Below are 6,885 nucleotides of genomic sequence, written 5' to 3'. Positions count from 1 at the left end.
TGTGTCAAAAGAAAAATATAACGAAGGAATTAAAAATGAAAAACAGTAACACCACGGGATTAAAAAAACACTTGGAGAGAAATCATGAAAAAGCATATGAACACTTATTTGGATCAAAAGCAATAAAACGTAAAACATTGGTAGAAAATCAAAAAACTATGGATGTATTTCTAAATGTAAGTATTGAAATTAAATTTTATAAATTATGTATAACGTATTATTAAATCCGTACTATTTTTATATTACATAAGAATGTGTAATGGTAAAGAGTGCAAGACATGTACATGTAAAAGTATCTTATTTACCCCTCATTTTGTATTGGGTAGATTGAATAAATCAATACTATAAAATTTTATATATTTATTTTATATTTATATGACATATTATTGTCTTTATAGCTTTTTTATATGTATGTTTATATAAATAATCTTTAGCGTGCTTTTTGTACTTATACACATACACACATTATTATACATACTTACTACTTATACACATTCTTTCTTTATATTATTCTGCAATTATATTTATCTACTTTAAATTTACTGCATGTGTGCAGAATAAATATACGTCTTCTTTCAACAAATTCTGCACAGATTGTTGATGTCTTTATTTTTTATTATATGCATATGTATTTATATTTTTTAACACTTAAATTTTGCTTTTTTTACTGTTTTTAATTACACAGGCACACAAAAAAAAGTGTTTTGGCCGAGACACTACACTAGTGTATTCCCATGTATTTTGACCCGCTGAATCCGAATTCGAAGTCAGAATTGTCAGTTTGGTTCTCAGTTCCGAGCAAACCTCAAAAAAAGTGTTCGTTTCGTGGAGTTTTGAACTTTTTTGAGGTTTGCTCGGAACTGAGAGCCAAACTGACAATTCTGACTTCGGATTCGGATAGCGGGTCAAAATACATGGGAATATACTAGTGTAGTGTCTCGGCTAAAACACTTTTTTTTGTGTGCCTGTATTATTGTATTGCGTAGAAATCATGAATAAACAATTAATCCGTATGTGTGCATGTGTATGTGTATTTATGATGTGTGCAAAAATACAAATTATTTTTTAAAAATATGTATATTTTTTGCAGAATGAAAATCAATCAAGTGATCACGTTTGGGACCAAAGGCTTGTTTCATGGCTGGCTTATAAAAGACTTCCATTCTCATTTTTTGATGATGAAATAACACAAAAATTTTTCCGTGCATTAAATCCTAATATAAATATGCCTAAAAGAAATATTATGAAAGAGAAAGTTATGACTGAATATTACAAAATGAAGGATAATCTTAAAAAAATATTAAGTAAAAATAACTGTAAATTTTCTTTCACAATTGATGGTTGGACTGCGCCAAATTTTTAATCGTATTACGGGGTTACTATACATTTTATAGACAACAACTGGAATTTTCAGTCATTGGCATTAGATTTTGTTCCATCAAATGGAAAGCATACTGGAAAAGACATTGCTAACCTTTTTCTTAATATAATTAAAGATTATGGCATAGAAAAAAAAGTTCAAGGCATAACGTTAGATAATGCTGCTGCAAATACAACATTTATTCAAGAACTTAGTATATTATTAAATAATAAAGGAATAATTTTTGATGTAGAAAATCAGCATTTTCGATGTTTTGCACATATTATCAACTTAGCAGTACAAGATGTTCTAAAACTAATAAAAGTCGATACTAAGCAATGCTATAATAATCCATATTCAGATTCAAACAAATATAACAATAGTGAAGATGAATATGAGTTAAGTGACGATGAAATAAATGAAAATGTCTTTTCTCAGATAATAAATAACCTACTAGAAGTTAGCCCCCCATTTTTAGAATTAACATATTTTCACGGTTGTGCTGAATTGTGCTAGGTTTGTGCTATATTGTGCTCGAATATTATAACTATAATATGAAAAATACGAAAAAAAATTTTAAAAAACGAATTTTTAGATTAGCCCCCAATTTTCGTTTTTTTTAATTTTTTTGATTGTGCTGAGTTGTGCTAAGTTGTGCTAACATTGTGCTAAAATATTATTTAAAAAAAATAATAACAGAAAGAGTTACGATAAAAAAAATAAATTATATCCAAAAATGATTTTTTTATCGTAACTTTTTTTGTTATTATTTTTTTTAAATAATATTTTAGCACAATGTTAGCACAACTTAGCACAACTCAGCACAATCAAAAAAATTGAAAAAAAACGAAAAGTAGGGGGTTGACCTAAAAATTACTTTTTTTTTGTATTTTTCATATTATGGTTATAATATTCGAGCACAATATAGCACAAACCTAGCATAATTCAGCACAACTTCCGGTTTTCTAGGAACAACAATGTAAACAGCACTTTACTCTTGAACGCTCAAATTTTATAATTCAGATTTGTAATAATCTAGTGGTGAATGTAATATTAATTACCTAAGACCTCTCTTTAGGTCAAACCCCTATTTTTCGTTTTTTTTAATTTTTTCGATTGTGCTGAGTTGTGCTAACATTGTGCTAAAATATTATTTTAAAAAAATTATAACAAAAAAGTTACGATAAAAAAATATCTTCATTTTTTTGTTGTAATTTTTTTAAAATAATATTTTAGCACAATGTTAGCACAACTTAGCACAACTCAGCACAATAAAAAAAATTGAAAAAAACGAAAAGTGTGGAGGGCTGACCTAAAAATTATTTTTAAGTTAGCCCCCCACTTTTCGTTTTTTTCAATTTTTTGATTGTGCTGAGTTGTGCTAAGTTCTGCTAACATTGTGCTAAAATATTATTTTAAAAAAATAATAACATAAAAAGTTACAATAAAAAATCATTTTTGGATATAATTTATTTTTTTTATCGTAACTCTCTGTTATTATTTTTTTTAAATAATATTTTAGCACAATGTTAGCACAACTTAGCACAACTCAGCACAATCAAAAAAATTAAAAAAAACGAAAATTGGGGGCTGACCTAAAAATTCGTTTTTTTATATTTTTTTTCGTATTTTTCATATTATGGTTATAATATTCGAGCACACAATATAGCACAAACCTAGCACAATTCAGCACAACCGAGAAAATATGTTAATTCTAATAGTGGGGGGCTAACTTCTAATAGGTTAGAGAATTTACCTCTCGATAGCCGTAGGGATTGATTTCTCACTTCTCGACGGTCAAATGTAAAAACGTGCAAACTACAATTTGATTATATTTTATTGAATTTAAAAAATAACTTAAATTATACATATACATTTTAGCATAAATCTTTATTTTATATTTAACACAACTTTTTACACTATATTTATAGAAAAAATAGTTTTGAATAAAATGTGCTTTTTTTTTTAACGTGGAGAAATCTTCGACTACTGGGATCCCGGGCGAGCCCGGTTTACCCAGTAGCCCCCTCAAGAGGAGACAGACCCCCCCGTCTTCTGGCAAAGACAGGGGGAGTGCCGGATTCTTACCGGCTAAAACTCCACGGTTGTCCTCGCGTGCGTTAGTGGAAGGACCCTGGGAAACTTAAGATTCTTCCGGAGAGAATAAAATGTGCTTAAAATAAAAAAAAATGTTTTTTAAATAAATTCGTACATGCGGCAACTTTTCTTTAAATCATTTTCTCAATCGTTTATCTTCTTTTTAAATCTTAAATTTATATCTATAAGCGAAATTAAAGATTCAAACGAATTTGTAAATATTTTATTTATTGTTCCTTTTCTTATAATTTCAATTCTATGATTAGATTATTTTATATATCATATTATTACATTATTACATTAATACATTACTACACATTATTCTTATTTCTACTTGCGAGTTACTTTGCGATGTCTCTTGACATAGTCAGAAATTCAGAGTCAGATTCATAGTCATTCATAGTCAGATTTCTCCATTAAGACATTCTCCAGATATTAAACTCCAGATAGACACATCCTTGATCTGTCCCAAGAAGTCGCAATTGTGAATATTGTCATCCATCACATGAATTGATCTTAATTTGGGATGCTGCTCAACAATTGCGGAACTAGACAACTGTCGCAAGTATAGTCCTTTTACATCTTTGGACAGTGTCAACTCGTTGAAATCGTCATGGTGATTTACCGAATTGATTTCTTCCAAGCGTGGACAGGAAGAAAACAATCTATGGAACAAATGTCTATGGAGTGTGCCATCGTTCCTGTAACAAAAACCATACTATTACTACGGTTCAATCGCAAAGAAAAAAAAACAACCGTTCATGATGTTTGCAAGAGATGTAAATTTTGAAAACATACAAATTTCAACAAAGAATTAAAGAATATGATAACATGCATTTAAAAAAATATAGCACAAACTTACATCCATAAAATATGCAGTTTTTGTAAATTTTTACATTCACAGAGGTCGTCAATATTTCGTGACAAAATAATACCTCCCGATATGTCTAGAATTTCCAAATCTGGACACGAATTTCTCAATTGCGTTGTAATTGCGTCTGCATCCAGATCTTCTGCCTCGCCGGGCAAAAGTAAGACGCGCATTCGTGGAGTATTTTGCAATATTTTGCAAACAGATATAGATGTTACGTACGTCATTCTTAGGTCCAAATGTTCTAGACCTGTTAAATTTTTGACGTACGAGAGGCCTCTGTCTGTTACACCTCGACATGCAGCGAGATCCAATACTAAAAAATAATATATACATATATATATATATATATATATATTGCGACGCTATTTCTCGATATTTTATTTTCCCCGGGCCGTGAGGCGGGACTGACTCGCGCAGCAAATCTCTGATCGGGTGGCAGAGCGGGTCTCGGAAGCGATACGAAACTGTTTTGGGCGCCAGGTGTGGATACGGCCACACCACCGTTTACTCTAACCCGCGAAAAGTACTCTACATAAACTCTACATAGATCCGAAACCAACTCTCATTATCGATATGACTCTTAATTCAATAATCCAGATACACCCGCTCTGACCGATCGCAACGACTGCTCAGGATTTTCGGTAGAGGGTCGGGGTTCTTCCATAGGCCGAATGCTGAGGGGTTTGACCGTGGTGAGGCGAAGACAAACACAAAAGAAAGCACTCAAATAACATGTAAATCAAAATATAATATACTAGAAAGCGTGATAATTGTGTTACAACTAGCAGAACGCGAGCGAAATATTCGCCGCGATCAATCGCACTCCACTGACCACGTAAGGTCTTTCAAAGGGTCTGCGCGGTATAAATAAACTCGGACGCAGGAATAATATTCCCGGAAAAACGTACGGGTAACAGATACTCGCAATAAGGGACACTCTACGCTAGGAAGTACGCGAGGCGCAATAATATACACCGACACAATAATACACGCCAGGGATAATCTACGCGATGAAATGCGCGAAACGTAATAATATATGTCGACCACTAATACACGCAAGAAATAATCCACGCGATGGAACGCACGAAACGTAATCATGTATGTACGCCGACGAAATAATGCACGCAAGAAGTACTCTACTCTATGAACTACGCGAAAAGGAATAATATACGCCGACGAAATAATACACGCAATCACCATAATCCACGCTAGGGGATGACGAAATAATACACGCGATGAACGACGCAGAACGCGGTAATCAAGCTTAACGGGATCGCGAAAACTAATATCAAGTCATACACGAAATGCAATGATATAAGTTATACCCGAATGGCGATCACCTAGGCCATCGAACAAAATAATACACGCACACGAAAGGATACTCGCAATCGTAGCTTACGAAAGAATACACGCAGTATACTGGGCACGATTCTCCTCGCCCCTCGGTCCACGCCGCGAGCGCGTGATACTTCCGCACGATACAATCCGGGGCGCGCGATATCTCCACCCGGAGGAACGCAACTCTAAGACTAACAGAAACGCGAAACCAAAAATGGAATAATCTGAAATGCACACCCCCGACTCGTTATTCCGTCGCCTCACACTCGAAGCACCGGGCGCGGTAATTAACGGGTCTACGTGCCGATACGCCCCAGACTGAACGCACGGACGAGATTCACGCCACCGTGGACGCAAGACTTACGATTAACGAGACACTAAGTCTACCGGAAACGCGAAAATATACACTCGGATTAACGGAAACGCGAAAATATACACTCGGATTAACGGAAACGCGAAAACTAATAGTAGGGTGACTGTTGAGCCGATTCGCCTAATCGCTTAACACTCTCAAGGATCGTGACGCGTGGCAAGGCCGCCACGTCGTACGCCGACACGCTATCACACGCACTTATACACCGGATTGTCGAGTCGAGCGGAAAAGGACCCCCCTTTTACTTTGTTCACAGGGTAGCAGCGGGCGGGATCTGTCAGACCCGTAAAAATGACCTAAGCAATAATCCCGAGGGATTCACGACATTCGTGCGTAGGTCGGGAGGCGATCCTACGCACATCTCCAAAAATACGATACTTGAAACGGTACTCGACGTTCCGCCCCGCTGGCCCCGTTACCTTACTTTCGGGATTGCCGGTCGTTTACAACCCTCTCGTGGTCCTCGATCCTTCCTTCTTAGAGGGCTTGTAGGGCCGCCGCCCTCGCTTAATACACCCTCAGGACTCCTCGCCGGACGTCCACGCACGCTCGAGATCGGCTCAACAGTGACGATCGTGGCGGGCCCGCTTCGCGGCCTCCTATAATTTTGGGACGCTTCACCGCGCCGGCGGATGGCGCCACCCGGCCTATTCGGGTCGCCCGAACGCTTCCTCCTGTAACTAATATCTAAACTAAAAACATGATAACTCGACAAGCGGGTACGCGCGCCGTATAAAGGGTCGAGGGGGTTCCACGTGTCCGGTCCCAGTGACGGGCACCCGGTGCAACGTCACAATATATATATATATATATATATATATATATATATATATATATATATAT

At 35.8% G+C, this 6,885-nt stretch overlaps 1 long non-coding RNA gene across 1 annotated transcript; it reads right to left on the bottom strand.

The window, feature by feature from the left end:
• Positions 1 to 3,668: 3,668 nt before the first annotated feature.
• Positions 3,669 to 6,622, bottom strand: LOC139817785 (uncharacterized). Its single transcript, XR_011733309.1, has 3 exons — positions 6,467 to 6,622; positions 4,320 to 4,644; positions 3,669 to 4,158 (listed from the first exon to the last, which is right to left on the bottom strand). It is a non-coding gene; the product is annotated as an uncharacterized lncRNA (long non-coding RNA).
• Between the last annotated feature and the right edge of the window lie 263 nt (positions 6,623 to 6,885).

This window comes from Temnothorax longispinosus, chromosome 8 (genome assembly GCF_030848805.1).
Source record: "Temnothorax longispinosus isolate EJ_2023e chromosome 8, Tlon_JGU_v1, whole genome shotgun sequence".
NCBI classification, from domain to species: Eukaryota; Metazoa; Arthropoda; class Insecta; order Hymenoptera; family Formicidae; genus Temnothorax; species Temnothorax longispinosus.
The sequence above is the reverse complement of the archived record's forward strand: the minus strand, read 5'-3'. Positions and strand labels throughout refer to the sequence as shown.